At 50.9% G+C, this 15166-nt stretch overlaps 1 protein-coding gene across 1 annotated transcript in view; it reads right to left on the bottom strand.

Annotated features, from left to right (window-relative positions):
• The window catches only part of LOC100494473 (long-chain-fatty-acid--CoA ligase ACSBG2), a 28622-nt gene extending 20336 nt beyond the window's left edge, over window positions 1-8286 (bottom strand). The window contains exon 1 of the mRNA XM_031895036.1: window positions 8147-8286. The gene's annotated coding sequence lies outside the window, so the exon portion shown is untranslated. The remainder of the gene's footprint in view (window positions 1-8146) is intronic.
• Window positions 8287-15166: the final 6880 nt, after the last annotated feature.

The raw sequence follows: 15166 nt of genomic DNA on the forward strand, positions 1-15166 counted from the left end.
CTTCCCAGAATGCACGAGCTACCCACAATGCACTGTAGTTGCATACTGAAGAACAACTTTAATTATACAAATGTGAGAAACATAAATCACAGTGGATTTCTATTGCCAGTAGATGGCGCTGTTATGTAACTACTATACAGATTCTAACTTGTTGAATAGTAATGATTCTTCAACCCTTGAGGTGGGGCAGAACACCATTATTATATTACTGTATTACGCAATATATATATATTTGTTTATTTTATCCCATAAGACCTCATCTGGGAAGTCTGGACAGTAGAGGGCGCTCCTGAGTTAAGTATTATTGTTTAAACCAAGGCACAGGGTAACTGGAGTGGGTTATACATTTCATTCACACTAGAAATCATTTTGTTTCACAATACACTGACCCTCAGGTCCTTTCTGTTAGAGCTGCTATATAATAACACTTCAGCAAAACTATTTTCTTTTTGGAGATGATTATTATTTGCAATTAGAACCGCTATGGGCAGTAATGTAGCGCCGACATATGCAAACATTTATATGGCTTTTTTAGGAGGATCATTATATATAATCAAAACCCTCTCTATTTAAAGCACAGTAAATTGTATTTACGTTACATAGATGACCTTTTGGTCACATGGGACGGCCCAGAAATGAGCCGGAGTTTTATCACTTTATTAATGATTTAGAGGAAACCCTCACATTCACCTATGAGGACAGTACCAGCACCCTCAGTTTTTTGGATGTACACAGGGCCGCCATCAGAAATCACAGGGCCCCTCACAAAAAATTTTTCTGGCCCCCCCCCTCCCACACCCCCAATGGCCCCTCCCCCAGGGACCCCTCCCATCAATACAAAAGACATACAGACATTGGTGGCCAGGGGTTACGTTTTGGTGCCAGGGCAGGTACCCCCTAAATCATTGCTAGCCAGCCCAGGCCCCCCTAAAACATTGGTGGTCCTCCCCCAAATTACTCATACCCCAGGCCCCCCCAGGCATCCTTCAGCTTCCCCCGGGGCCCCCCCAAGCATCCTTCAGCTTCCCCCAGAACCCCCCAAGCATCCTTCAGCTTCCCCCAGAACCCCCCCAAGCATCCTTCAGCTTCCCCCGGGGCCCCCCCAAGCATCCTTCAGCTTCCCCCGGGGCCCCCCCAAGCATCCTTCAGCTTCCCCCAGGGCCCCCCCAAGCATCCTTCAGCTTCCCCCAGGGCCCCCCCAAGCATCCTTCAGCTTCCCCCAGGGCCCCCCCAAGCATCCTTCAGCTTCCCCCAGGGCCTCCCCAAGCATCCTTCAGCTTCCCTCAGGGCCCCCCAAGCATCCTTCAGCTTCCCCCAGGGCCTCCCCAAGCATCCTTCAGCTTCCCTCAGGGCCCCCCCAAGTATCCTTCAGCTTCCCCCAGGGCCCCCCAAGCATCCTTCAGCTTCCCCCAGGGCCTCCCCAAGCATCCTTCAGCTTCCCCCAGGGCCCCCCCAAGCATCCTTTCAGCTTCCCCCAGGGCCTCCCCAAGCATCCTTCAGCTTCCCTCAGGGCCCCCCCAAGCATCATTCAGCTTCCCCCAGGGCCTCCCCAAGCATCCTTCAGCTTCCCCCAGGGCCCCCCCAAGCATCCTTCAGCTTCCCTCAGGGCCTCCCCAAGCATCCTTCAGCTTCCCTCAGGGCCCCCCCAAGCATCATTCAGCTTCCCCCAGGCCCCCCCCAAGCATCCTTCAGCTTCCCCCAGGGCCCCCCCAAGCATCATTCAGCTTCCCCCAGGGCCCCCCCAAGCATCATTCAGCTTCCCCCAGGCCCCCCCAAGCATCATTCAGCTTCCCCCAGGGCCCCCCCAAGCATCATTCAGCTTCCCCCGGGGCCCCCCCAAGCATCCTTCAGCTTCCCCCGGGGCCCCCCCAAGCATCCTTCAGCTTCCCCCAGCCCCCCCCCCCCCAAGTATCCTTCAGCTTCTCCCAGGGCCCCCAAGCACCTTCCATTTCCCCCCAGTGGCCTCCGGCTCCCGTGATGTCTCCCTCTCTGTGCCGCGGCTCCCGGCTGCTTCTGTGCCTTTATAAGGTTGCGCCCCGTGAGTGTGACGTCAGTACGCATGGGCGCAACCTTATAAAAGCGAGAATGCGGCAGGGAGCCGCGGCACAGAGAGGAAGATGCAATTAAGATTGAGCCCGGCCCGGGCTTGATGAAAGGGGGCCCGGAAACTCTAGCGCGGCCATGTCCCCTTTAAAGCTAAAAACGCCCGGCCTGATGGCGGCCCTGGATGTACCCAACCCTTGTAACAGACCTGTATAGGAAGGAAATGGATAAGAACAGTCTCTTACATTTCTCTCGCTCCCACCCCATATCCTTAAAGCCTTTACCCGCCACACAATTTCCAAGCGTCAGACGGATTGTAAATAATGAGGCTGAAAGTGAGAGACTTGTGGGAAATGGCGGAACCCTTTCAGCAAAGAGAATCCCAGAGAATTATTAGAGGAGGGTATGATACAAGCGAGACAGAAAGAGACAGAGTTTATTGTCTCCGAAACAGACAGACTTGTATTATGGTAAGAAAGTGATAGATTTGTCTCTGTACATACACACCGGCAAGTAAACAAGTGTCGGGGATTATTCATAAACATTGGCATTTGTTACAATCTTGCCTTCCATATACACCATCTTGTCCACCACTTATCGCTTATAAGAGGGGTAAAAATCTGGGGGATCCCCTTGTTAAGGCGGATATTGGGGGCTCCCGCAAGAAATCCATACAGCGGTTTTTAAGTAAAGGCCCCCATACACGGGCCGACTGTAGCTGCCGATAATAGTCCCTTGGGCAGATTCAGCAGCTTATCGGCCCGTGTATGGGGCAGGAACAAGGGGCATGAAATTGATCGGCCAGGTTAGAAAATTCAGTCGGATCGGGGACCGAATTGGCTCGTTGATGTGGTCCCCTAACCGACTGCCCCATTGCCCCGATCTCGCCAAGTGAACGAATATGGGGACCTTAACCCCCACCTTGGAACATACCCGTGCCTACACTGCACTCAATGTAATTCAGTTATCAAGGGCAATCAGTTTCATCATCCTCACTCTGGGGAAAAGTATGGGATCAAACAGTATTTTACTTGTGAATCTTCTTATTTGGTGTATTTATTGAAATGCCCCTGTGGTCTGTTATATGTCAGTGAAACTATACAGATATAGGGGAGCACATTTCTAAACACTATACACAGGGGACCTACAGCCGCACCAGTTCCGGCACCAGTTCAAGCACATTCCCATCGGGCCAAACACTCTATTAGCCAACTTAAATTCCAAGTGACAGATACAGTTGAAATTCCCATTAGAGGGGGAGAGATTGTTACAATTGAAACTCAGAGAAAAGTTCTGGATTAACAAATTGGATACAATTTGGCCCCGAGGTCTGAATAGAGAATATGCAATGTTTATCTCTAAGGGAGTAACTTTGATACCTGTGAATGTACATATATTGGGGTGTATCTTTATATTTATTTTTATGTGATGTATCAATGTATATCTTTTTATTTTTTAAGGTTACTAACTGGATACACAGAGCGGGAGATTATCCCAGCATACTGCAATGAGTCTCAGGGAGGTACTGAGTATGATGTGCTGAACTAGCCCTCTATACGTCTCAGAGATGAGAGTTCCAGTTATACACTATATTAATATCTGACACAATGATTTGAATTATGCACATATGTGCACTAAATGTATATTTGTTAACACTTTTCTATGTATAAGAATTTATTGTCATAATGCACATACATGGTTAAATGGACTGATTGCTGTAATTAACCATGCCATCACCGGAGTAGGGGAGGGTTTCTCTATCCCCGCCCATTTCACAACCTTTATAACTTGAACACTAATTAGTGCACCATTGAGAAAGGGTCCCGAGGGGCCCGAAACGTTGCTCTTGTTTTCCGTATGCACTTGGGCAAATAAAACACTTTTTTTTTTTTTTTTTTTTTTTTTTACACAGCTTGCACCCTCAGTGGGCTACTGGATATTTTTGCTGTAGGATATTGACCCCCATGCAAGGGGAGGTTCTTCCAGTATTTGCACCCGATACCCGTTTGGGTAAGTTAACAGAGGGTTGAGCTCCCCTATACTGTTAGAGAAATTCCCAGTGGCACCAGGTTTAGTTAGAATTTTGGGGATTAAATTTGGGAAGGGAGACCTTGCAAAGGAACATTGGGAAGACAAACTGTCTGGCAAAGGTTCAGCGGTGGAAGCAATGGAGGCTGGCCTATAGAGAGAGGGTTGATATTATTATGATTTATCTGGTTCCACTTTTTCTCGTCATTTCCTACGTCTCTCTGTTGCCAGAATCTCTCTATGCCCAGATCCAGAGCCTATTCTTCCAGATGCTGTGGGGGGGGGGGGGGGGTAGGCTCAACCCGGTAAAAGAGGGATCACTTCCTGCAGAGGAAACGGGGAGGGTTGGGCATGCTGTGTCCGGTGGGTTTCTTCTGTACCATCTACCTGAAGTTTAACCTTGGGCGGGGGGTACAGGGGCAAGAGTCTCTGTGGGAAATCAGTGTTGGAGATTGGGCATCGCCTTTTATCAGAGATTGGTTACTCGGTAACAGGGTGAAAGAGGTCCGGGTAAGAGGAGGCTGCTTACCCGCCTATATGAGGAGGCTGCTTACCCGCCTATATGAGGAGGCTGCTTACCCGCCTATATGAGGAGGCTGCTTACCCGCCTATATGAGGAGGCTGCTTACCCGCCTATATGAGGAGGCTGCTTATCCGCCTATATGAGGAGGCTGCTTACCCGCCTATATGAGGAGGCTGCTTACCCGCCTATATGAGGAGGCTGCTAACCCGCCTATATGAGGAGGCTGCTAACCCGCCTATATGAGGAGGCTGCTTACCCGCCTATATGAGGAGGCTGCTTATCCGCCTATATGAGGAGGCTGCTTACCCGCCTATATGAGGAGGCTGCTTACCCGCCTATATGAGGAGGCTGTAACGATCCTGAAGAAGTGGAGCATCAGTGCAGAGGATTTAAGATCAGTGCAGGAAGGTGATTTATTGGAGGGTTTTAGCACTTTATTTTGTTCCCCCAATAAGTGTTGCAGATTGCCCCGGGCCGGTGATGGAGGAGACCATCCGTTTCCTTACTAATAGGAGATTGCCCCGGGCCGGTGATGGAGGAGACCATCCGCTTCCTTACTAATAGGAGATTGCCCCGGGCCGTGATGGAGGAGACCATCCGCTTCCTTACTAATAGGAGATTGCCCAAGAGGTTTTGGGACATCACTTGGCTGTCATTGCAGGGCAGATTATATGTCAGGGGCAACTGTAAGTATCTGAGTGTTGTGGATAGAAATTGCCCCGGGGGGGGGGGGGTAGAGTCACCGCAGCATTTCCTATTGGAATGTTTCCTCCTCTCTAAGAGACCGTGTGACAAGATCTTTACATCTGAATATGATCAGAGATCTGGACTTTTCAGAACTTTCTCACGGCGTCAATAAAAACCCTAAAGCAGGAAACAAACAGACTTGCACTGTATATAACGCATTGTATATAACGCACTGTATATAACGCACTGTATATAACGCACTGTATATAACGCACTGTATATAACGCACTGTATATAACGCACTGTATATAATTGTGGCAGTTCTGAGGTACCGTTTGTCACAATCACGCCACTCCCAGGCGCACGTGACACCGGGACGCACACAAACAGTAAATAAACAGGAATAAAACACAGAGAAACCCTATGTACGTTACTGAGTTATTGTCCTCCAGAGGCAAAGAGTTTCAAAACCTGAGCCCCCCCCCCCAACAGAATTGGGACCCCAAGTATGAGCTGTCAGTAACTGGGTCTGTTGCCTTTTTATTACCCGCTGGGCCCCTCCCTCATTACCGTATGCATGAGGGGGGAGTGGCCAGGAACTTGTCACATGACCCCCCTTATATAGAGCTGTACTTCTCAGGCCAGTTTCTTGTCATATAATATTGGTACTTGCCGGTACCCAATATTATCATAAAAATAGGGGCTTGTTTTAACCCATATGTGGGGGATCAGAATGATACCAAACATGAGGGGGGTCTCCTGTCCCAGCCCCCCAGAAACTGTCCCCCCCAACTGGTGGGTATAGGCAGTCCCTGTTTGGTACCATTGGGAAGCATGGGGGCCCCCCCATAACCAATATGTGATTTATGGGGATGTGACCCCTAAAGCAAAGGAGATATGGATCCCTTTCTATAATCCATATTTTCTCATAGCTGCGCCCCCTGCTGTTCTTAGGGCCACAATTGCCTCTCTTTAGCAACAGATCAAAGGAACCAAAGGCCCCAACTGCCCCGACTCTGCATTGTCTGATAACCCAGATGAATTTGTCACCTTCCCACAGCCCCTTGTTGTGTATTTAATTAATTAAGGGTCTTTTGTGGACACAAAGCCAAATGCTGCCAAGTTTAACTCTGTACATGCCAGGGCAATACTATACTGATATGACACCATGAGGTGCAGAATGACACTGAGTCAGTTCCAACTGTCACCAATGTGATTTGTTGGGACATTGTTTTCATTAAAACTAGGGAGGTTGGGTTTTCTGATGTGTATATAAATATGTGGGAAGGGGTTACGTTTTCTTTTTCAAATATTTGATGCTTGTTTTATAAGTATTTTGTAAGTGTGATTCCCTTTGTTGTGTTTTTGTTATTTTTGTAATTTTTATTATTTTAAATAATATTCCCAGTAGGTATCAGAATAGCACTCAATAGTAAGAAATCCAAGTCCGGCTTGGGACTCCTCCAGTTACATGGGAGTAGGAGAAACAATAGGTTAGCTGAAAGCAGTTCTAATGTGTAGCGCTGGCTGAAAGCTCAGACTCAGGCACACTTTACTGCTGCGCTGCAAGTTGGGGTGATACCCCCCCCCCCTCACCCCCAGCAACCGATCAGCAGAACAATGGGAAGGGAGCAAGATAGCAGCTCCCAGTAGGTATCAGAATAGCACTCAATAGTAAGAAATCCAAGTCCGCCTTGGGACTCCTCCAGTTACATGGGAGTAGGAGAAACAATAGGTTAGCTGAAAGCAGTTCTAATGTGTAGCGCTGGCTGAAAGCTCAGACTCAGGCACACTTTACTGCTGCGCTGCAAGTTGGAGTGATATCCCCCCCCCCTCACCCCCAGCAGCCGATCAGCAGACCAATGGGAAGGGAGCAAGATAGCAGCTCCCAGTAGGTATCAGAATAGCACTCAATAGTAAGAAATCCAAGTCCGGCTTGGGACTCCTCCAGTTACATGGGAGTAGGAGAAACAATAGGTTAGCTGAAAGCAGTTCTAATGTGTAGCGCTGGCTGAAAGCTCAGACTCAGGCACACTTTACTGCTGCGCTGCAAGTTGGAGTGATATCCCCCCCCCTCACCCCCAGCAGCCGATCAGCAGAACAATGGGAAGGGAGCAAGATAGCAGCTCCCAGTAGGTATCAGAATAGCACTCAATAGTAAGAAATCCAAGTCCGGCTTGGGACTCCTCCAGTTACATGGGAGTAGGAGAAACAATAGGTTAGCTGAAAGCAGTTCTAATGTGTAGCGCTGGCTGAAAGCTCAGACTCAGGCACAAGGCACTGAGATGGCGCCTACACACCAATATTACAGCTACAAATACATTTGTTGGTTGAAGAATAAAAGGTTAAATGGCAGAGGGAATTATTTGCTGTGTAACAGTGTCATTTACAGATAAACAGTGTCCCATAAATATCATGGCAGGGTCCCTTTAAGGCAATGGGAGACAGTAGGTAGGTAGGCGCTGGGGGAACAGGGCTCTGCTGACAAGGTTACAAGCCCATGTGTATCTGGGTGACCCAATTTCAGTTGCACATATAATATCCCTTTCCAGTTATTAAGAGATTGTTGCAGACACACTGGTTTCAGAGCAGCCATGCAATGACTATTTCATATACACCCAGCAGGGATAGGTTGATAGCAGTGCAGGCTGCAGCAATTGCAATAATACATGCGCCAGGGGGGATTTTGGCCACCGACACTTATAGGATCCTTCTTGTAAACATTAATAAAAGCCCACCCCAAGCCCTGCACTATGGGCAGCAGCTCTGAGCATTATACACCCGCCATGAAAAGGCACCCAGTGTAACCCCAATAATATCATATGCCGGGCATGGGTGTGGGGGGAGGGGTGCAAATGCACTTACCTGGGGGTATCTTTCCCAGCTGGGGCAACACCAGGGGCCCCCAATGTCTCAGCAAGAAGACTTTCCCCCACAGTGAGCTGCAGCCAATCCTGTGACCCCTACTGATTCCCAAACCAAACTAAACCCAACAACCAATCATCAATGAGTCAGCTGTAGGAACCAAATGAATTAACAGTCTGATTGGTTGCTATGGGTTACTGTGAGTAATTTACTTAGTCCCAGATCCTTCACCTGAGAGCAGTTACCTATGCAGCCTGCAGCAGGGATGGGTGCACTGAGCCAACACTGTCCCACAGAGCTTGCACTCTATACAGTAACAGTGATAGATGCACAGCATGTCTGTATAGAACAGAGACAACCCCTGCCCCACAGAGCATGCACTCTAATTGTACACTAATATATCTGTATATTACAGTGCCAGCCCCTGTCCCTCAGAGCTTACAATCAAATGTCCAGATGCAGTATAACAATGTTTCCTGTGCTGCCTCAGCAAGTACCCAGTATCCCCCATACACGGCCCCCACCTAATGGCCTGTAACAGGATTAAGTTAGATGTCATTATTCCCTATGGGGAATGCCACACAGTAACTTATTTGCGTGTTGCTATGGAGAGGGGAAGGGGGTTACTATCGTTACCCTCAGGTTGTGTTATATACCCCTTACTAGGGGCCAGCGGTGTGACCCCAAAATATGTCTCCAGAGCATCTGACTGGGGTGCTTACAGCCTGGCACAGCCATACAGTGCCCAGCAAGTGGCACAGCGGGTAGAATTACTGCATTGTAGCACCCCGGGTACCCCAGTGTCCCCCCCAGGCAGGTTAATGATCTTCTGATAGAATTGACCCCACTGCAAGTGAATGGGATAGAAATTAGATTGTAAGCTCCTTTCGGACAGGGCCTGATTGTAAATTAAGACCATTATAGATTGTGCCTGATAATTAGCCCTAATGTCAGGTTTCCCCACACAGGGGCCCGCGGGGCTCAGAACCCCAGCTTCATGCAACTTTATATACTGCCCTGTAACCTGCACTGTGATCTGCCCCACCCCCCCCCAGAATGTGCCCCGCCCCAGCGCTACCGTACAGAGGGGCAACTAAACTGATATGGGGAATGGGCTCAGTTATGGGGAAAGGCTGGCCCAGTTGGGATTGGTTACACTGGGGGGGGGGCAGTTAAGGGGGGGCACTATATATAAATATATAAGGGGGGGGCAGTAATGAAATAGAGAAAGTACAGGGAAGAGCGACTAAGCTGATAAAGGGAATGGGCTCAGTTATGGGGAAAGGCTGGCCCAGTTGGGATTGGTTACACTGGGGAAGGGGCAGTTAAGGGGGGGTCACTATATATAAATATATAAGGGGGGGGCAGTAATGGAATAGAGAAAGTACAGGGAAGAGCGACTAAGCTGATAAAGGGAATGGGCTCAGTTATGGGGAAAGGCTGGCCCAGTTGGGATTGGTTACACTGGGGGGGGGGGCAGTTAAGGGGGGGTCACTATATATAAATATATAAGGGGGGGGCAGTAATGAAATAGAGAAAGTACAGGGAAGAGCGACTAAGCTGATAAAGGGAATGGGCTCAGTTATGGGGAAAGGCTGGCCCAGTTGGGATTGGTTACACTGGGGGGGGGGGGGGGCAGTTAAGGGGGGGTCACTATATATAAATATATAAGGGGGGGCAGTAATGAAATAGAGAAAGTACAGGGAAGAGCGACTAAGCTGATAAAGGGAATGGGCTCAGTTATGGGGAAAGGCTGGCCCCAGTTGGGATTGGTTACACTGGGGGGGGGGGGGCAGTTAAGAGGGGGTCACTATATATAAATATATAAGGGGGGGCAGTAATGAAATAGAGAAAGTACAGGGAAGAGCGACTAGCTGATAAAGGGAATGGGCTCAGTTATGGGGAAAGGCTGGCCCAGTTGGGATTGGTTACACTGGGGGGGGGGAGCAGTTAAGGGGGGGTCACTATATATAAATATATAAGGGGGAGTTACAGGGGGCTGGGAAGTTGTGGGATTCCCCCCCCCTGAATCAGTGGTACTGGCAGATACATTAGATAGGTACAAGGAAGGGGAGTTACAGGGGGGCTGGGAAGTTGTGGATCCCCCCCTGAATCAGTGGTACTGGCAGATACATTAGATAGGTACAAGGAAGGGGAGTTACAGGGGGGCTGGGAAGTTGTGGATCCCCCCCCTGAATCAGTGGTACTGGCAGATACATTAGATAGGTACAAGGAAGGGGAGTTACAGGGGGGCTGGGAAGTTGTGGGATCCCCCCCCCTGAATCAGTGGTACTGGCAGATACATTAGATAGGTACAAGGAAGGGGAGTTACAGGGGGGCTGGGAAGTTGTGGGATCCCCCCCTGAATCAGTGGTACTGGCAGATACATTAGATAGGTACAAGGAAGGGGAGTTACAGGGGGGCTGGGAAGTTGTGGGATCCCCCCCCTGAATCAGTGGTACTGGCAGATACATTAGATAGGTACAAGGAAGGGGAGTTACAGGGGGGCTGGGAAGTTGTGGGATCCCCCCCTGAATCAGTGGTACTGGCAGATACATTAGATAGGTACAAGGATGGGGAGTTACAGGGGGGCTGGGAAGTTGTGGGATCCCCCCCCCTGAATCAGTGGTACTGGCAGATACATTAGATAGGTACAAGGAAGGGAGTTACAGGGGGGCTGGGAAGTTGTGGGATCCCCCCCCTGAATCAGTGGTACTGGCAGATACATTAGATAGGTACAAGGAAGGGGAGTTACAGGGGGGCTGGGAAGTTGTGGGATCCCCCCCTGAATCAGTGGTACTGGCAGATACATTAGATAGGTACAAGGAAGGGGGGTTACAGGGGGGCTGGGAAGTTGTGGGATCCCCCCCCTGAATCAGTGGTACTGGCAGATACATTAGATAGGTACAAGGAAGGGGGTTACAGGGGGGCTGGGAAGTTGTGGGATCCCCCCCCCCTGAATCAGTGGTACTGGCAGATACATTAGATAGGTACAAGGAAGGGGAGTTACGGGGGGGCTGGGAAGTTGTGGGATCCCCCCCCCTGAATCAGTGGTACTGGCAGATACATTAGATAGGTACAAGGAAGGGGAGTTACAGGGGGGGCTGGGAAGTTGTGGGATCCCCCCCCTGAATCAGTGGTACTGGCAGATACATTAGATAGGTACAAGGAAGGGGAGTTACAGGGGGGCTGGGAAGTTGTGGGACCCCCCCCCTGAATCAGTGGTACTGGCAGATACATTAGATAGGTACAAGGAAGGGGAGTTACAGGGGGGCTGGGAAGTTGTGGGATCCCCCCCCTGAATCAGTGGTACTGGCAGATACATTAGATAGGTACAAGGAAGGGGGTTACAGGGGGGCTGGGAAGTTGTGGGATCCCCCCCCTGAATCAGTGGTACTGGCAGATACATTAGATAGGTACAAGGAAGGGGAGTTACAGGGGGGGCTGGGAAGTTGTGGGATCCCCCCCCCTGAATCAGTGGTACTGGCAGATACATTAGATAGGTACAAGGAAGGGGGTTACAGGGGGGGCTGGGAAGTTGTGGGATCCCCCCCCCTGAATCAGTGGTACTGGCAGATACATTAGATAGGTACAAGGAAGGGGAGTTACAGGGGGGCTGGGAAGTTGTGGGATCCCCCCCTGAATCAGTGGTACTGGCAGATACATTAGATAGGTACAAGGAAGGGGAGTTACAGGGGGGCTGGGATGTTGTGGGATCCCCCCCCTGAATCAGTGGTACTGGCAGATACATTAGATAGGTACAAGGAAGGGGAGTTACAGGGGGAGCTGGGAAGTTGTGGGACCCCCCCCTGAATCAGTGGTACTGGCAGATACATTAGATAGGTACAAGGAAGGGGAGTTACAGGGGGGGCTGGGAAGTTGTGGGACCCCCCCCTGAATCAGTGGTACTGGCAGATACATTAGATAGGTACAAGGAAGGGGAGTTACAGGGGGGGGCTGGGAAGTTGTGGGACCCCCCCCTGAATCAGTGGTACTGGCAGATACATTAGATAGGTACAAGGAAGGGGAGTTACAGGGGGGGCTGGGAAGTTGTGGGATCCCCCCCCTGAATCAGTGGTACTGGCAGATACATTAGATAGGTACAAGGAAGGGGAGTTACAGGGGGGGCTGGGAAGTTGTGGGACCCCCCCCCTGAATCAGTGGTACTGGCAGATACATTAGATAGGTACAAGGAAGGGGAGTTACAGGGGGGCTGGGAAGTTGTGGGACCCCCCCCCCTGAATCAGTGGTACTGGCAGATACATTAGATAGGTACAAGGAAGGGGAGTTAACAGGGGGGCTGGGAAGTTGTGGGATCCCCCCCCCCCCCCTGAATCAGTGGTACTGGCAGATACATTAGATAGGGTACAAGGAAGGGGGGTTAACAGGGGGCTGGGAAAGTTGTGGGATCCCCCCCCTGAATCAGTGGTACTGGCAGATACATTAGATAGTACAAGGAAGGGGGTTACAGGGGGGGCAGGGAAGTTGTGGGATCCCCCCCCCTGAATCAGTGGTACTGGCAGATACATTAGATAGGTACAAGGAAGGGGAGTTACAGGGGGGCTGGGAAGTTGTGGGATCCCCCCCCTGAATCAGTGGTACTGGCAGATACATTAGATAGGTACAAGGAAGGGGAGTTACGGGGGGGCTGGGAAGTTGTGGGATCCCCCCCCCTGAATCAGTGGTACTGGCAGATACATTAGATAGGTACAAGGAAGGGGAGTTACAGGGGGGCTGGGAAGTTGTGGGATCCCCCCCCTGAATCAGTGGTACTGGCAGATACATTAGATAGGTACAAGGAAGGGGAGTTACAGGGGGGCTGGGAAGTTGTGGGATCCCCCCCTGAATCAGTGGTACTGGCAGATACATTAGATAGGTACAAGGAAGGGGGGTTACAGGGGGGCTGGGAAGTTGTGGGATCCCCCCCCTGAATCAGTGGTACTGGCAGATACATTAGATAGGTACAAGGAAGGGGAGTTACAGGGGGGGCTGGGAAGTTGTGGGATCCCCCCTGAATCAGTGGTACTGGCAGATACATTAGATAGGTACAAGGAAGGGGAGTTACAGGGGGGCTGGGAAGTTGTGGGATCCCCCCCCCTGAATCAGTGGTACTGGCAGATACATTAGATAGGTACAAGGAAGGGGAGTTACAGGGGGGCTGGGAAGTTGTGGGATCCCCCCTGAATCAGTGGTACTGGCAGATACATTAGATAGGTACAAGGAAGGGGAGTTACAGGGGGGCTGGGAAGTTGTGGGATCCCCCCCCCGAATCAGTGGTACTGGCAGATACATTAGATAGGTACAAGGAAGGGGAGTTACAGGGGGGCTGGGAAGTTGTGGGACCCCCCCCCTGAATCAGTGGTACTGGCAGATACATTAGATAGGTACAAGGAAGGGGAGTTACAGGGGGGCTGGGAAGTTGTGGGACCCCCCCCTGAATCAGTGGTACTGGCAGATACATTAGATAGGTACAAGGAAGGGGAGTTACAGGGGGGCTGGGAAGTTGTGGGATCCCCCCCCTGAATCAGTGGTACTGGCAGATACATTAGATAGGTACAAGGAAGGGGAGTTACAGGGGGGGCTGGGAAGTTGTGGGACCCCCCCCTGAATCAGTGGTACTGGCAGATACATTAGATAGGTACAAGGAAGGGGAGTTACAGGGGGGCTGGGAAGTTGTGGGCCCCCCCCCCTGAATCAGTGGTACTGGCAGATACATTAGATAGGTACAAGGAAGGGGGTTACAGGGGGGGCTGGGAAGTTGTGGGATCCCCCCCCTGAATCAGTGGTACTGGCAGATACATTAGATAGGTACAAGGAAGGGGTTACAGGGGGGCTGGGAAGTTGTGGGATCCCCCCCCTGAATCAGTGGTACTGGCAGATACATTAGATAGGTACAAGGAAGGGGAGTTACAGGGGGGGCTGGGAAGTTGTGGGATCCCCCCCCCTGAATCAGTGGTACTGGCAGATACATTAGATAGGTACAAGGAAGGGGGGTTACAGGGGGGCTGGGAAGTTGTGGGATCCCCCCCCTGAATCAGTGGTACTGGCAGATACATTAGATAGGTACAAGGAAGGGGAGTTACAGGGGGGCTGGGAAGTTGTGGGATCCCCCCCCTGAATCAGTGGTACTGGCAGATACATTAGATAGGTACAAGGAAGGGGAGTTACAGGGGGGCTGGGAAGTTGTGGGATCCCCCCCCCTGAATCAGTGGTACTGGCAGATACATTAGATAGGTACAAGGAAGGGGAGTTACAGGGGGGCTGGGAAGTTGTGGGATCCCCCCCCTGAATCAGTGGTACTGGCAGATACATTAGATAGGTACAAGGAAGGGGAGTTACAGGGGGGGCTGGGAAGTTGTGGGATCCCCCCCCTGAATCAGTGGTACTGGCAGATACATTAGATAGGTACAAGGAAGGGGAGTTACAGGGGGGCTGGGAAGTTGTGGGATCCCCCCCCTGAATCAGTGGTACTGGCAGATACATTAGATAGGTACAAGGAAGGGGAGTTACAGGGGGGCTGGGAAGTTGTGGGATCCCCCCCCTGAATCAGTGGTACTGGCAGATACATTAGATAGGTACAAGGAAGGGGAGTTACAGGGGGCTGGGAAGTTGTGGGATCCCCCCCCTGAATCAGTGGTACTGGCAGATACATTAGATAGGTACAAGGAAGGGGAGTTACAGGGGGGCTGGGAAGTTGTGGGATCCCCCCCCTGAATCAGTGGTACTGGCAGATACATTAGATAGGTACAAGGAAGGGGAGTTACAGGGGGGCTGGGAAGTTGTGGGATCCCCCCCCCTGAATCAGTGGTACTGGCAGATACATTAGATAGGTACAAGGAAGGGGAGTTAGGGGGGGCTGGGAAGTTGTGGGATCCCCCCCCCCTGAATCAGTGGTACTGGCAGATACATTAGATAGGTACAAGGAAGGGGAGTTACAGGGGGGCTGGGAAGTTGTGGGATCCCCCCCCCTGAATCAGTGGTACTGGCAGATACATTAGATAGGTACAAGGAAGGGGAGTT

The sequence above is a fragment of the Xenopus tropicalis genome, chromosome 1 (assembly GCF_000004195.4).
Source record: "Xenopus tropicalis strain Nigerian chromosome 1, UCB_Xtro_10.0, whole genome shotgun sequence".
Taxonomy (NCBI): domain Eukaryota; kingdom Metazoa; phylum Chordata; class Amphibia; order Anura; family Pipidae; genus Xenopus; species Xenopus tropicalis.